At 36.9% G+C, this 14,703-nt stretch overlaps 1 long non-coding RNA gene across 1 annotated transcript in view; it reads right to left on the bottom strand.

Moving 5' to 3' along the window:
* Positions 1-6,038: 6,038 nt before the first annotated feature.
* Positions 6,039-14,703, bottom strand: part of LOC120860650 — a 10,405-nt gene continuing 1,740 nt past the window's right edge. The window contains exons 2-4 of the long non-coding RNA XR_005720394.1: positions 12,239-12,276; positions 11,435-11,572; positions 6,039-6,051 (exon numbers count right to left, since the gene is read on the bottom strand). This is a non-coding gene — a long non-coding RNA (uncharacterized LOC120860650). The remainder of the gene's footprint in view (positions 6,052-11,434; positions 11,573-12,238; positions 12,277-14,703) is intronic.

Genomic DNA, 14,703 nt, shown 5'->3' on the forward strand with positions numbered 1-14,703 from the left:
GCCAGCTAATTTTTCTCCACAATTAAAATGAAACCATGATTTTCTCATTATGTCACAAAACAACAATATATTGAAATCAAGGTAGAAAAATCAAGTAAAACCATAAAATAATCATTAAAATATAATCTTTGTTTACATATCTAACACTTGCCTTTCCCAAAGATTGCTCAATAAATGCAATATATCAAGTCACTCTATTAAGAAAAACATGCTTAATACTTGAAGTCCTTTAGTAAAACTGAATTATAAACCCAAGTTTTGCCAAACTATAAAAAGGTGTGATAGAAATTGCTGCATACCACCTTCAAAATACTGCAAGTTGATTTGAATTTAAAAATACATTAAATAAAAATGCCTGAATTCTCATTAATAGGTTGCTTTGAAGAAAACACATTTGTAAGTTCTCAAGAAAGTTTATTCCAAAAGATTATGAACACTTTTACAATCATCAGGCTTTTTTTTTCTTTTAATATTCCTAATTCCTGGTCTTCATAATAAACAAATGATTATGAACCCAATATGGGCTTCCAGTCTGGCAACCACACACTTCTCACAAATTATTTCAATAAAGGATTTTAATTGGAGATGTAGTTTACCAAATCTGTATTTTAGAAAGATAATCCTGAAAACAGTGTACAGGATAGACTATGAGCTAGATACACTTCAAAGACAAAATAATGGAAAATATCCAACCCCATGCCATCTGCTCTTGCACACCATGTAAACAGCTCGGTCCTTCACATCATGCCTGACTTCTTTTGAATCTCTCCACTGACTTCAGTATTGTTTCAAGGTTCCCATACAGCACCAAGCTGGTAATACACCATGGTATAATTGTATACAGAAAGGGAAAACATTGCATGTGAAGTGAATTTGGAAGCATTCTCCTTAAAGACTTCAAATTAGATCACTGCTATCACGACATTAGCTGCTTTGAAATTTTTTCACAAAGGAATGGCCCATGGAAAGGAATTCAATAGCATGATTGATGGGAGAGGCTTTCCAACTTTTCTCTTTTTTCCCTTTTCTCTGAGGGACCAACTTTTCTCCTTTTGCCTTTTGAAAAAGTATCACCAGAATAAACTTTTGTGTTTCTGACATTTGGCAAGTTTTCTACCACTTCCCCTCACACCTTACCTTAAAAGGAGTACTTTTGGTATTTTTTTGTTCTGAGAAGGATACATGGCCCAGAAAACAAATTCTTTTTCTTTCAGAAGAATTTTAATGGTCATTTTTATTCTAAGACTTTTACATAATTTTCAAACTTGTAAAAGTTTTAAAATATAATTTAGAAGTTTTAACTCTGTTTGTAACCAAATTTTACAATATGTAATATTACCAACAGAAATTTATTCTGATAAATCTGTTTTCTCTAATCTAGTACACTAAATAATTTTATGTCAAAGTCTGAACTGGAAAATCTCTGTATTATTATAAAGTTACTAATACACATTTAACTATTAATATACAGGATAAAGTGCTGTGTGTGTGCCATGTGCTCAGTTGTATTTGACTCCTTGTGACCCCATGGACTAGAGCCTTCCAGGCTCCTCTGTCCATGGGACTCTCCAGGCAAGAATACTGAAGCGGGTTGCCACTCCCTTCTCCAGGGGAACTTCCCGACCCAGGGACCAAACCCAGGTCTCCCACATTGCAGGCAGATTCTTTACCGTTTGAACCACCAGGGAAGTCCTACCTGCGAGCCACACTAATAAAGTAGCTTGTACGTCTATAAAAGACACTTATATACACATATTCAGAACAGGTTCTGAATGAGTTTAGCACTCTGGTGGACAATTTATTCATTTATTCATTGGTCATCTAGCAAACTGAGGGTGGGTAGATTTTAGCCTTATTAGCTGTCAAACTAGATTCCTGAACCACTTGGCACTATATCAAGATAATGACCAATTATTAGCACAATCAATACTTCTTTCTCTCTTCTCTACCTAGTCTCTTCCCTGGAAGTTAACGGTTTAAACTATTCAACAATAAAATATTACAAGCTCCTTTGAAGCCTGGCTCTAGATGTTGGTATCCCTTCACTGTCCTCACTTCCTCTAGGACACAGAATGTATTTGGAGCCAACAAATACTTTTTTGTTGAGTAGGCGAAACAGTAAATGCCCCAGGTCGTGCAGCTGATCCTACCGAACGGAAAGTCTATTTACATATATTGCTGACTATACTTACATAGCCTGGTAACACCAGAGGGGACTCTACCAGATTGATCAATTACATTTTTTAGTGAGAAAAGTGCTAGCTAGCTATTTTGTCTGTACTGATGTGGAATCACGGAAAAGTTGTTTCACTAGGAAGGTGAATCACTCTCAATTGCTAGGGCATCCACCCAAGGAGGGTAATACAGGGGTGAATAACCTTGATTATTTGGTGGCAGGTGGCACAATTAGAGACTTCGCTGGTGGCTCAGACAGTAAAGCATCTGTCTACAATGCGGGAGACCGGGGTTCGAGCCCTGGGTTGGGAAGATCCCCTGGAGAAGGAAATGGCAAACCACTCCAATACTGCTGCCTGGAAAATCCCATGGACAGAGGAGCCTGGTAGGCTACAGTCTATGGGGTCGCAAAGAGTCGGACATGACTGAGCAACTGGCACAATTAGATCCTTTGTGTTTTGAAGATTCAAGACGAGAACTGCTCTCTTCTCCCTTTGAGATGACCACTAAAGAAGGAAGAGTGAACACAGGCACAATGAAACCAGGGCTGACCCAGTGTTCCTGGGACCCCCTATCAATCCTAGAAGCCATAACCCACAGATGCAAACGTGGAGCACCTCTGACCAGACTTGTATCCGCAGAAGGGTCAGCAACTCTGAGAAGTCATAGCAGCCTGCACTACTATCAGTCAGACTGCACCAGTGAAGTCTCAATGGTGGGGCAGCAAGCAATGGCGGAGGCTGTAGCACGACCAGGCTTCCTGTCCTCTGCAGGAAGAAGGCTCATCTACTGCTCCTGACTGCCAGCGATGAGCATAAAGATTTCAGAATAATTTAGGTGGCAACAGGACAAATCTAAGAAGAGGTACTAAATTTCATTCCAATAAAGCAACAGAGGCTTAACCAGAAGAAAAATAAATTTTAAGTAAAAAATGATAAACTTGACCATACTTGAAGCTTGAGTTTTAGAACAATTCCTGCTACTTATATGTAGTATGTATTTCTGTTTTTGCATGCTTTTATCCATTTAAGTATAACATAGATTGCTTCAGTGTTTTCAATTTGGGCTAAAAATCTTTCCTTTTTTGGTATACAAAACAACTTTTTAAGGACAAAATCATTTCAGAGAAACAGGCTGATTTATCATGCCAGATGTAAGCAACAACTTTTCTGACTCTTAGTTACATATTGGGGTTTGTTTGTTACCATACTCTTCTCTCATGGGGATTCACAGAGGGTTTACAGTGAATCACAAAAGCATCAGGATTTTCTTGACAATCAAGGGATAGCTGGTTTTTCTGACTCTTCTAATATCCATTTGCTTTTGTGGCTAATAGTGAGTCATAAGGTATTTGGCAAATAGCTCTGCACTGATGGAAATCTTTCTCCAGAAATCCTTTATTTGTAAGTGTGTCGTACTTCCCTTCATAACAGATCATGTAGTTTTACTTAAGTCAGACTAGGCTTTTGGAAGAAAATGAGTTTAAATTTATTCTTCTGCAACAAACAATGATATAGTTTTGATACTAGAAGTGGGAGAATGCAAGATATAAACGTTTCAGTGGCTTACAAGTTATATAAAAGAATACAGGTAAACAATCAGATGAGAAATCAAAGAACATCTAATAGGATTTTCACTTCCAGATATGACAAGGTCACTACACCAGACTTGCTTCCAACCAAAACACAGCAATACAACTAGTCAAAAATAAATGAGAAAACTGTTTTCAACTAACAGACAGGAAACAAAGGACTCTGATCACTGAAATAAGGGAAATACCCCTTGTGTCCCAACCTGGACAAGGCTTTCTTGGCCACAAGACAGGAAGGGGGAACCCAAGTGGAACACTGCAGTCTCACAGCGCTGAAGGTCACAGTTTGGGAGTTTAAGCAGCTAGAACATGCAAGACAAGGTACTAAAGAGGAAAAAGCTGTGAGAGACTGAAGGGCTTAATAAATAAAATACTCGAGAGCACAAAAGAAGTTACTGCAGTAGAAGACAGATAAACAGAAAAAAATGTGGGGCAGAAAACTATATAGAGAAAAATAATCAGAAACTTTCCAAGTTGGGAGTCAAGAAAAGCCTATGCAGGATAAATGTAAGAAGTCCTACATCATGGCACATCATACGTAAACTGCTGACACCAAAGATAAAGAGAGAATATCTAATGTAGCCATAGGAAAACACACATGTGGGATAACAAAACTACAAATTACAACTGACTTCTCATTAGAAACAATGAAGTCAGAAAACAATGAAAGGTTGTCTTTAAGAGTGCTTAGAAAAAAACCATCTTGTCAACCCAGAATCCTGTATCTCGAGAAAATATCCTTAAAAGTCCAAGGTGAAATAAAGAACATTTTCACAAAAAGAGAAATGATCCTAGTTCATTGCCAGGAGAATTGCACTACAAGAAATATTAAAGAAAGTACTTTAGGCTGAAGAGAAATAATACCAAAAAAGAGATCTACAAGAAGGAATAGAGTACAGGAAATGGTAAATAATGGGTAAATACAAAGAATATCTTTTTTTTTAAATTGTGATTCCCTTTAGAGACAACTGATTGTTGCAAAATAAACATACTGTAGGGTCCATAAATATATAGAGACAAAACACATGATACAGTAACACAAAGGCAGGAGGGTGAATGGAAGTATACTGTTGGAAGGTTCTTAAAATTTATATTAAGTGGTACAATATCCCAAGTAAGCTGTAGTAAGTTAAGGGTGCATACTGTAAATTCTAAAGAAAAACCTAAACTTTTCTTCTAAAGTAGAGGAAATAAAATGGAACACTAAAACATACTCAAGTAATGCAATAGAAGACAAAAAGGAGGTAGAGAAAGAAAGGCAGGGAGAAACAAAAACCAAATTGCAACAGCCTGTGAGGGAGGAGAACTCAATTCCAATAAGAAAACAAAAAGTCAAGGGAGTTGTCACTTAAACCCTAACCATGAAAAGAAACTGGAAAAGCTACATAATTACAGCTTTTAAAATTTGCCAGAGACTGAGAACACCCAGAAACCTGAATCAACCCCAAAAAGTGATAAGCATGTTTTAAAAGAGAAGAGATTCCCAGTTGCTAACACACTTGACTGTAATAGGAGGATACGGAATCTGCCACAGACAAGGGTTGAAGAGAAAGCAGTCTAACTGCTTTGAAGGGCTATGCGTGGACTGGCACACTAGCATATAATCCAGAGGAGCCACAGACACAGGGAGAGGTAGCACGAACCACCTGTGTCCCCCCGCCCCCAACCACACACACACTCACAAACTCTTTCCCACTAGTCTTCACCAAAAATGGGGGCAAGGGAAGAGAGTTGAGATCATCTCCACAAAACCTCCCAGGCTTTGAGCTGAGGAAAGCCTGAAATGGAAGATAACAGGAAAGCCAAGAGAAACTTTGCAGAGGCAAGACCCACTTTTAGAGAACAGGGCTGCCATACACAGGCCAGCGACTGGGCAGCAAAGCTACTATAGCTTTCAAGGCACAGAAAGCAAGGGACAGAACTAGAAAGCAGAGAGAATTCTTCAACAACCTAATCGCGCCGCTGGTCTGTAAAGCAGGGAGACACCGCCTGCAATTCAGAAAGATTTGGAATACCCTGTAAATACATCAGAAGGTGCTCAATACCCCTAGTCAAGAGGGAAGGACAAATTCAGTTAAATACAAATTAAAGCAACTCAATACAACTTCTCCATTCCTATAGTTAAACAAAGCCAAATACTAGCAAACATTCAGAGTACCTGGAATTCTCATCTATTTCCATGAGAAGCATAAAATGATATTAATATAACCACTTAACAAACACATGAAAACATGCTCAACATCACTCATTATCAGAGAAATGCAAATTAAAACCACAATGAGGTACTATCTCACACTGGTCAGAATGGCTGCCATCAAAAAGTCTGCAAGCAATAAATGCTGGAGAGGGTGTGGAGAAAAGGGAACCCTCTTACACTGTTGGTGGGAATGCAAACTAGTACAGCCACTATGGAGTACAGGGTGGAGATTCCTTAAAAAACTGGAAATAGAACTGCCATATGACCCAGCAATCCCACTGCTGGGCATACACACTGAGGAAACCAGAATTGAAAGAGACACGTGTACCCCAGTGTTCATCGCAGCACTGTTTATAATAGCCAGGACATGGAAGCAACCTAGATGTCCATCAGCAGATGAATGGATAAGAAAGCTGTGGTACATATACACAATGGAATACTACACAGCTATTTAAAAGAACACACTTGAATCAGTTCTAATGAGGTGGATGAAACTGGAGCCTATTATACAAAGTAAGCCAGAAAGAAAAACACCAATACAGTACACTAACGCATATTTATGGAATTTAGGAAGATGGTAACAACAACCTTATGTGAGAGAGAGCAAAAGAGACCCAGATGTAAAGAACAAACTTTTGGACTCTGTGGGAGAAGGCGAGTGTGGGATGGTTTGAGAAAAAAGCACTGAATCATGTATATTACTACATGTGAAATAGATGACCAGTTCAAGTTTGACGCATGAAGCAGGGCACTCAAAGCCGGTGTGCTGGGACAACCTTGAGGGATGGGATGGGGAGGGAGGCTCAGGATGTAGGGACACATGGACACCCGTGGCTGATTCATGTCAATGTATGGCAAAAACCACCACAATATTGTAAAGTAATTAGCCTCCAATTAAAATAAATAATTTTTTTAATGAAAAAGAAAACCTGCTGGGCAATTTCTTAAAGTTAAACATATACCTATATTATGTATCACATTTCTCCTAAAAGATATTTACCCAAGAGAAATGAAAATGTAAATCTATAAAAAGTCTTATACAAGAATGTCTATAGGGATTCAGGTGGTGTTAGTGGTAAAGAAGCCACCTGCCAATGCAGGAGATGTAAGAGATGTGGGTTTGATCCCTGGGTCGGGAAGATGCCCCGGAGGAGGGCATGGCAACCCACTCCAGTCTTCCTGCCTGGAGAATCCCGTGGACAGAGGAGCCTGACTACTTATGGTCCACAGGGTTGCAAAGGGTCAGATTTGGACACGATTGAAGCAACTTAGCATGCATGCATGCATATTAGTTTTATTGATAATAGCCCAAAATGAGAAAAAAACTGACATGTCCATTAAGAGGAAAATACGTTATAAAGTGCAGTTTATACAATGGTATTCTACTCTGCAAAAAAAAAGATAATGAACTACTGACACATACAACAGCATGGATGCATCCGGAAACCTTTATTTTGGGTGACAGTCAAACAGAGAATTCCATGTCCCCATTTATTTTATTTTCAACAAGAGATGAAATTAATCTATAGTAAGAGAAATCAGAATAGAGTTTGCCTATAGCAAACATTGACTAGAAATGGTGTAAGAGAACCCTCTAGAGTAATGGAAATGTTCTGTATCTCAAATAAGATGCTGCTTACATGAGTACATACATTTGTCAAAACTCAGGGCTATAAACTTGAGCAATTCACTGTATGTCAATTTTATTTTAATTTTTAAAAAACTTTAAGATTAAAGTGAGGATAAAAATATGAAGAACAAAAGAAAAATATAAGAGAGGATAAATCCATGATAAATTGTTAAAGTTAGGTATTGGATATATAAGGGCATATTATTCTATTCTGCTTAAAATTTACCATAAAAAAAAAGGTTTTTTAAAAGGCAACTGAATAATAATGTATTATGTATTTGAGTTTGCTAAGAGAGTAATCTCAAGTGTTTGAACCACACACACAAATGGTAATTGAGAGGTGAAGTGAACGTGAAAAAAGTGAAGTCTCTTAGTTGTGTCCCAACTCTTTGCGACCCCATGGACTGTAGCCTGCCAGGCTCCTCTGTCCATGGGATTTTCCAGGCAATAATACTGGAGTGGGCTGCCATTTCCTTCTCCAGGGGATCTTCCCAACCCAGGGATCAAACCCAGGTCTCCTGCATTGTAGGCAGATGCTTTTCACTGTCTGAGCCACCAGGGAAGTCATTGAGAAGTGACAAATACGTTAATTAGTTTGACTATAGTAATTATTTCACAATATATACTTATGTCAAAATATAACACTGTCCGTTTTAAAGATATACAATTTTTACTTATGCAAAATAAAAATCAAGCCTTTGGGGCACCTATTTTATATGGAGCTCTTTGGGTGGCAATTCACAGAAGCCAATTAGAGCTAGCTTAAGCACAGTTTATGGGCCTAAACGGGGCTTCCCTGGCAGTTCAGATGGTAAAGAATCTGCCAGCAACGCAGGAGACCCGGCTTTGATCCCTGGGTCCAGAAGATCTCCTGGAGAAGGGAATGGCAACCCACTTCGGTGTTCTTGCCTGGAGAACTCCATGAACAGACCATGGGATCACAAAGAGTTGGACTCAACGGAGCAACTAACACTTCACTTCATGGGGCTTAAGAACAGAATCAGTGATTGGGAAATTAGAAAAAACTTATTCTTTCAAGGTATCTATTTCATCTTTTTCTCTTTGTTTTCCTGCCCACATGGCTACTACCAGATTCCACAAGATTACATAGCATTGTGTAGAAGCCCAGAGAGAAAAGAGTGCCTGATTTCCTTTTTCACCCTCCTCTGTTCTCTCTTGTTCTCTTTGCTTCTCCCCTACAGTCTCTTTCAAAATGCCCAGGAAGAGAACCGGTCTTGCTTGGATTACCTACACCAGGATCAATGAACTGTGGAGAGAAACCAAACGTACAAGGCAGAAAAATGGCAGTACTCTGGAATCCAATAGCAGGGGGAAAGGGACATTCCCAAAGAATGAGTACTGACAAACAATCCAAGAGAACCAATTATATGAGTCATGGCCTGTTTGAGAAATTCATAAACACACTGGACCTTCTTTAAAGCAATATGTACACACTCACAAACACCAAACTGTCCATACAATTTGAGGGCATTCATGAAGCCCCTGTAATCCATTCTTAGATCCTAATTTTAAAACTATTAGCCATTTAGATATTGTCAATGTTTCAAATACTGCTCTCAAATTTTTAAATTTTAAATACTGAATATGAAATCACATCCAAAGGTTTTTCAGCTACAAATACAACACACATAATAAAGTATTAAGTCTTTCACATACATATAACATGTAAGACTATAGCAACAGCACGGAATAGGTACTCGCAGAAGAGGCTAACAGATGCCAACTGGAGGCTACCGTCATTAAATGGACACCATATGGCAATTCCTCACATGTTTTACTACAGTTGAAATCCTTTTCCATAGTATGTCCCTAATGATTGGGTATACTTGGTAGATGTGTACCAAGCCCCTCTCCCATTCAAATCATAACACGGAAATTACCTCAAAAATTAGTAAGATCTAGAGCATTGTATTTATGATGGCCCAGAAAAAAAACAAAAACTATATACATAGCTTAATCAAAAGTTTCTCCTCAAAATACATAGATACTACTGTATGTCATTTTACTCAAAACAAGCACAAACCAACACAAGCAACAGAAATAAGCTAGGGAGATAAAATCAGAAGTAAATGCTTCAAATCTATTATGAAACAGGTGAGATATAAATTTTAAATTACATGAAGGGAGCCAGGAAATCTATACCCTCCGCTTGTTATTAGGAAGCAGTCAATGGCATTATTAGTATACCCTTAACCTCTGAGTATATAATGAAAGGAAATGGCTACATTTTACCACAAAATGTTCTACATTACAGGAAAAAACAGAAGAATAGAACACAAAGAACAATGTTTCAATAGAGTTGTGTTACTCGTACATTCTTTAAACGTATAGAAAAAGGCGCTTATGAACACAGTATTATAGCCATGCATTTTGATTCTATAACATATCTTTTATGAATTTCATATTTGAAAATACAATCAAATCTAAAATATTCAGTGTTATATCCATGCATTTTGACTCTATATCTTATATAAGCTGATATATAAAAATATTCTGAAAATCTAAAGTATATCTTTGCTGATACATTTTCTATACAATCTCTGAAAGAGAATCTAATTTCCTGAGTATGTGAATACATAAACTTGATGAAATCAAGCTCGTGATGAAGCACCATTGAGTCTGATTACATACAACAAAATTTAAAGCAAAGATCATACTCCTACACCATATTAAAAATTTTTGTACTAAGCAGAGTTATAAAAAGTAAGACACTTTAAATGAGGTTAAAAAATATTTTTTAAGCAGAGTTAACTGCTATATTAATACCATTTTTGTATACAATATTGAATGCATATATTAAAGTCGGCACATAAAGTCTAAAAATTAATCAACTACTGTTTCAATTAGAAATTTCTGTACTTGAAAAACTTTGGTGAAAGTATTCTTTAAATTATAAATTTATTCATGGATTTAACATGAGTAATTTTTAACAGCTTCATATATCCCTGAAGTTCTAAGGCAGGCAGTAATTTGTAATTTTGGTTGAGTCATATATTTCACTTGGATATGCTAAAAGACTCAGGAATACCAAGAGTTACTAGGTACAAATACTCCCAGTCAGTGTGAGTGGTGTCTGCATTTTTTTTTTCTGCTTATTTTTGAATGCAGAGTACTTTCATGTAATACCTGAAGCACAAGCTATTTTCTTAAATCATACTTCACTGCTTTAAAAATATGGGAAATGACATAAGACAGAGGAATCTCTAAGTGTGAGGGTTCATAAAGAAAGGTCTCTGAATATCCCCTGTAAGATAGTCAAAGGACTTAACAGTAGCTCAGGAGAAGGCAGGATTTTGGTACTGTTTATATGTACATCATAATCTCATAGAATGATCAGTAGGCAGAAGTGACAATTAGTTCAAGAAGTCAAACTTAAATTCTGCTACTAAATTCTAGTATGATTCACATCAAATCAAAGTTAATGCACATTATTTACCTCACTAGAGAAAACACTGCATGTATCTGCTTTTCAGACACTAAAATGCAACGTTCATATAAATTCCCTCATGTGAAATTCAAAACTAAAGTAGCTTTTGGTACAAATAATTCACCAGGGCAGTGATTTGAAGGGGCACTGACTGCAATGCACAACTGTAGTAACTGCAGCTCAAAAATATAAATGCTGTCTTCTTATGTCTGCATCAGGGAAAAGACTTTTAGTCATAGTCCATCCACATTCCTTACCATCCTCCTCTAACAAGCGGACAATCAGAAACTCACAGATATACCCAAAGCCCACTGCCTAGACACACAGTGAGAAATATTAATAAAAATAGCCTCGGAACAGACAAGAAGCTTCTGTGCTACAGACGGTGATTACCTGGAGGTAGGAATTGCAGCTGGTTATTAGCTAATCGAAGATGACGTAAAGCTCTCAGACGACCAATTTCTGGGCAAACGATTTCTAAGGCATTGTCACTAAGATCCAAACGTTGTAGTTTTACAAGGGACCCAATGGCTTTGAAGAGAAAAGAAGGGTAAAAGCAAAATTAATTTGACTCAAGTGTTAAGACCAACTTTTAATGCAATTAAATATTATCCAAGTTTAAATATTTTAATACTTAATATCCCTGTCTCTGGTGCTGACATAATAGTAAAAGCATGTATCAAATTAATTTTTTAAAACATTTTTATGGCAGTATAGTATCAAACAACATTCTATGAAGTAACACTTCCACCTCAATATAATGTTAACTTTAAAAAGATTACAAATAAAAATGTTAAAACAATGTAAAAAACTACTTGAATAAATAATTCACAAAATGATATATAGTCTTTTTTATCTAACCAAAATGCTTAACTCAACTAAATAGACTAGAACTAAATAGACTTTAACTCAATAAACTAGAAGTTATTTTATTATTTACCCAATGTCAATTTATCTGATAATAATTTACTTAACCATTATAAATATTTTACACTTATTAAATTTAACTGCAACTGTTAACTAGACTTACTAATTAGGGGGAAAAAAGCTTTGAAACTAATCATGATGTTTTATAATTAACATTCCCTAATACTCCAACCAAAATAGGTTTAAAGAGACAATCTGTTCTACGATTATAAAGCACAGATTTAACTCTAGCATCTCCTAACTATTAGTAAAAACTGAAAGTGTATTTACCTTCCGGAACCACAACTATGTTATTTGAGTGAAGATACCTAGAAAAAAGAAGGGAAAAAAGTTATTATCGCTTAGTACTCCTGCTAGATAATCACCCTGTAAAATGCTCACTTAGAAATTTATTGAATATAATAAAAGGACCAGACTTTCTCTCATACACTATTCTAAATGCATAGCACAAAATAATTAATAATCCTTTGAGAATAATACTGTATGCAAGAATTGCAAATATTAAAACTATTTGCTAATTCAGTTTGTTTTAAAAAGCATACACAATAAACAATTATTTCTTAAGCTCATAAAACACATTACTAGTTTCTCTAGTTCATTTTAAGTACTGAAGGTTTTCAGCAAAACACCTAATAATGTTAAGAAAAGTCAACAACTACTGTGTATAGGGAAACACAACTTTTAATTTTTAAAGGATAACGTCACAAAATAATCAAATCAAAGATATTTCAAGACAGCTAGGTGAACCGAGAATGAAGTGATTAAATATTTATCATTTACAATATCTGTAGAAATACTCAACTGTCAAGATACAGAATTTATTTCACAGCAAGTGGAATTTTGTAAACAAGAAATCAAATTCTTTCCTAAAAATAAAAAAGGTCTAACCCAATGACAAGTCCAGGCAAGCCTAAGTCAGTAACATTCCCCACTGAAGTATCTCTAGCACTCTCTGGTGGAGACATCATGCAGTTGTCAGCAGCCAACTATTCAGAGCCAAACAATAGTGACCAATGAAAACCACACAGGAATAATTTTTAAAATAAACTGTATCACTGATTTTGAGACCAGACAACTAGATTTTGATAAACTATTTTCAAAACTACTATCTTATTATACTTCATAATCAATCTTCACATATTTTAAACAGAATTTAGTCTTCTATATTTTATAGCCTAATATCAAATGTTAAAAAGTCTATTACACAAAATAAGTAAGATACAAAATTGATAAATTTAAGATTTCTATATGCTGGATTAAATCAATTTTGTGTGGGTATTAATCTTCTGGGCCTAACACAATTTAACCGAGTTTAAACCATTCTATGATTCATTTTATTCCTTGCTTTGTGCACACAAAATGATTCCCTATTTTATTTTTTAAAATGTATCCATATTTTAAAGTAAGTATTCTTTAAACATTACTCTTAGGAAGCAATATCTAACTACTTAGTCAGATTACTCTAAAAATTCTATATGCCAGAAAACAACTTATAAGTATACACACACATATAAACACACATTTGCATGTGTTACAACAAAAAGGCAAAGTGCCTAGACACCAAACAGAGAGATAACTGATTTTTCTGTAATCCGCAAAATATTTGCTTCAGTTCTAGTCCTACCTATATCTGGTCAGTTCAGTTCAGTCACTCAGTCGTGTCTGACTCTGTGCAACCCCATGGACTGCAGCACGCCAGGTTTCCCTGTCCATCACCAACTCCCGGAGCTTACCCAAACTCATGTCCATTGAGTCAGTGATGCCATCCAACCATCTCATCCTCTGTCATCGCCTTCTCCTGCCCTCAATCTTTCCCAGCATCAGGGTCTTTTCAAAAGAGTCAGTGCTTCGCATCAGGTGGCCAAAGTATTGGAGTTTCAGCTTCAACATCAGTCCTTCTGATGAACACCCAGGACTGATCTCCTTTAGGATGGACTGATTGGATCTCCTTGCAGTCCAAGGAACTCTCAAGAGTCTTCTCCAACACCACAGTTCAAAGGCATCAATTCTTCAGCACTCGGCTTTCTTGATAGTCCAGCTCTCACATCCATACATGACTACTGGAAAAACCACAGCTTTGACTATATGGACCTTTGTTAGTAAAGTAATGTCTCTGCTTTTTAATATGCTGTCTAGGTTGGTCATAACTTTTCTTCCAAGGAGTAAGCGTCTTTTAATTTCATGGCTGCAGTCATAATTCGCAATGATTTTGGAGCCCCCAAAATACAGTCTCTTACTGTTTCCACTGTTTCCCAATCTATTTGCCATGAAGTGATGGGACAGGATGCCATGATCTTTGTTTTCTGAATGTTGAGTTTTAAGCCAGCTTTTTCACTCTTCTCTTTCACTTTCATCAAGAGGCTCTTTAGTCCTTCTTTGCTTTCTGCCATGAGGGTGGTGTCATCTGCGTATCTGAGGTTATTGGTATTTCTCCCGGCAACCTTGACACCAGCTTGTGCTCCATCCAGCCCAGCATTTCACATGATGTACTCTGCAGAGCGCAGAAAGATTGATGCTATTCAAATGTGGTATTGGAGAAGACTCTTGAAGAGTCCCTTGGACTGCAAGGAGATCCAACCAGTCCATCCTAAAGGAGATCAGTCCTGGGTGTCACTGGAAGGACTGATGTTGAAGCTGAAACTCCAATACTGTGGCCACCCGATGCGCAGAGCTGACTCACTGGAAAAGACCCTGATGCTGGGAAAGATTGAGGGCAGGAGGAGAAGGGGACGACA

This window comes from Oryx dammah, unplaced genomic scaffold, assembly GCF_014754425.2.
Source record: "Oryx dammah isolate SB20612 unplaced genomic scaffold, SCBI_Odam_1.1 HiC_scaffold_11150, whole genome shotgun sequence".
Taxonomy (NCBI): Eukaryota; Metazoa; Chordata; class Mammalia; order Artiodactyla; family Bovidae; genus Oryx; species Oryx dammah.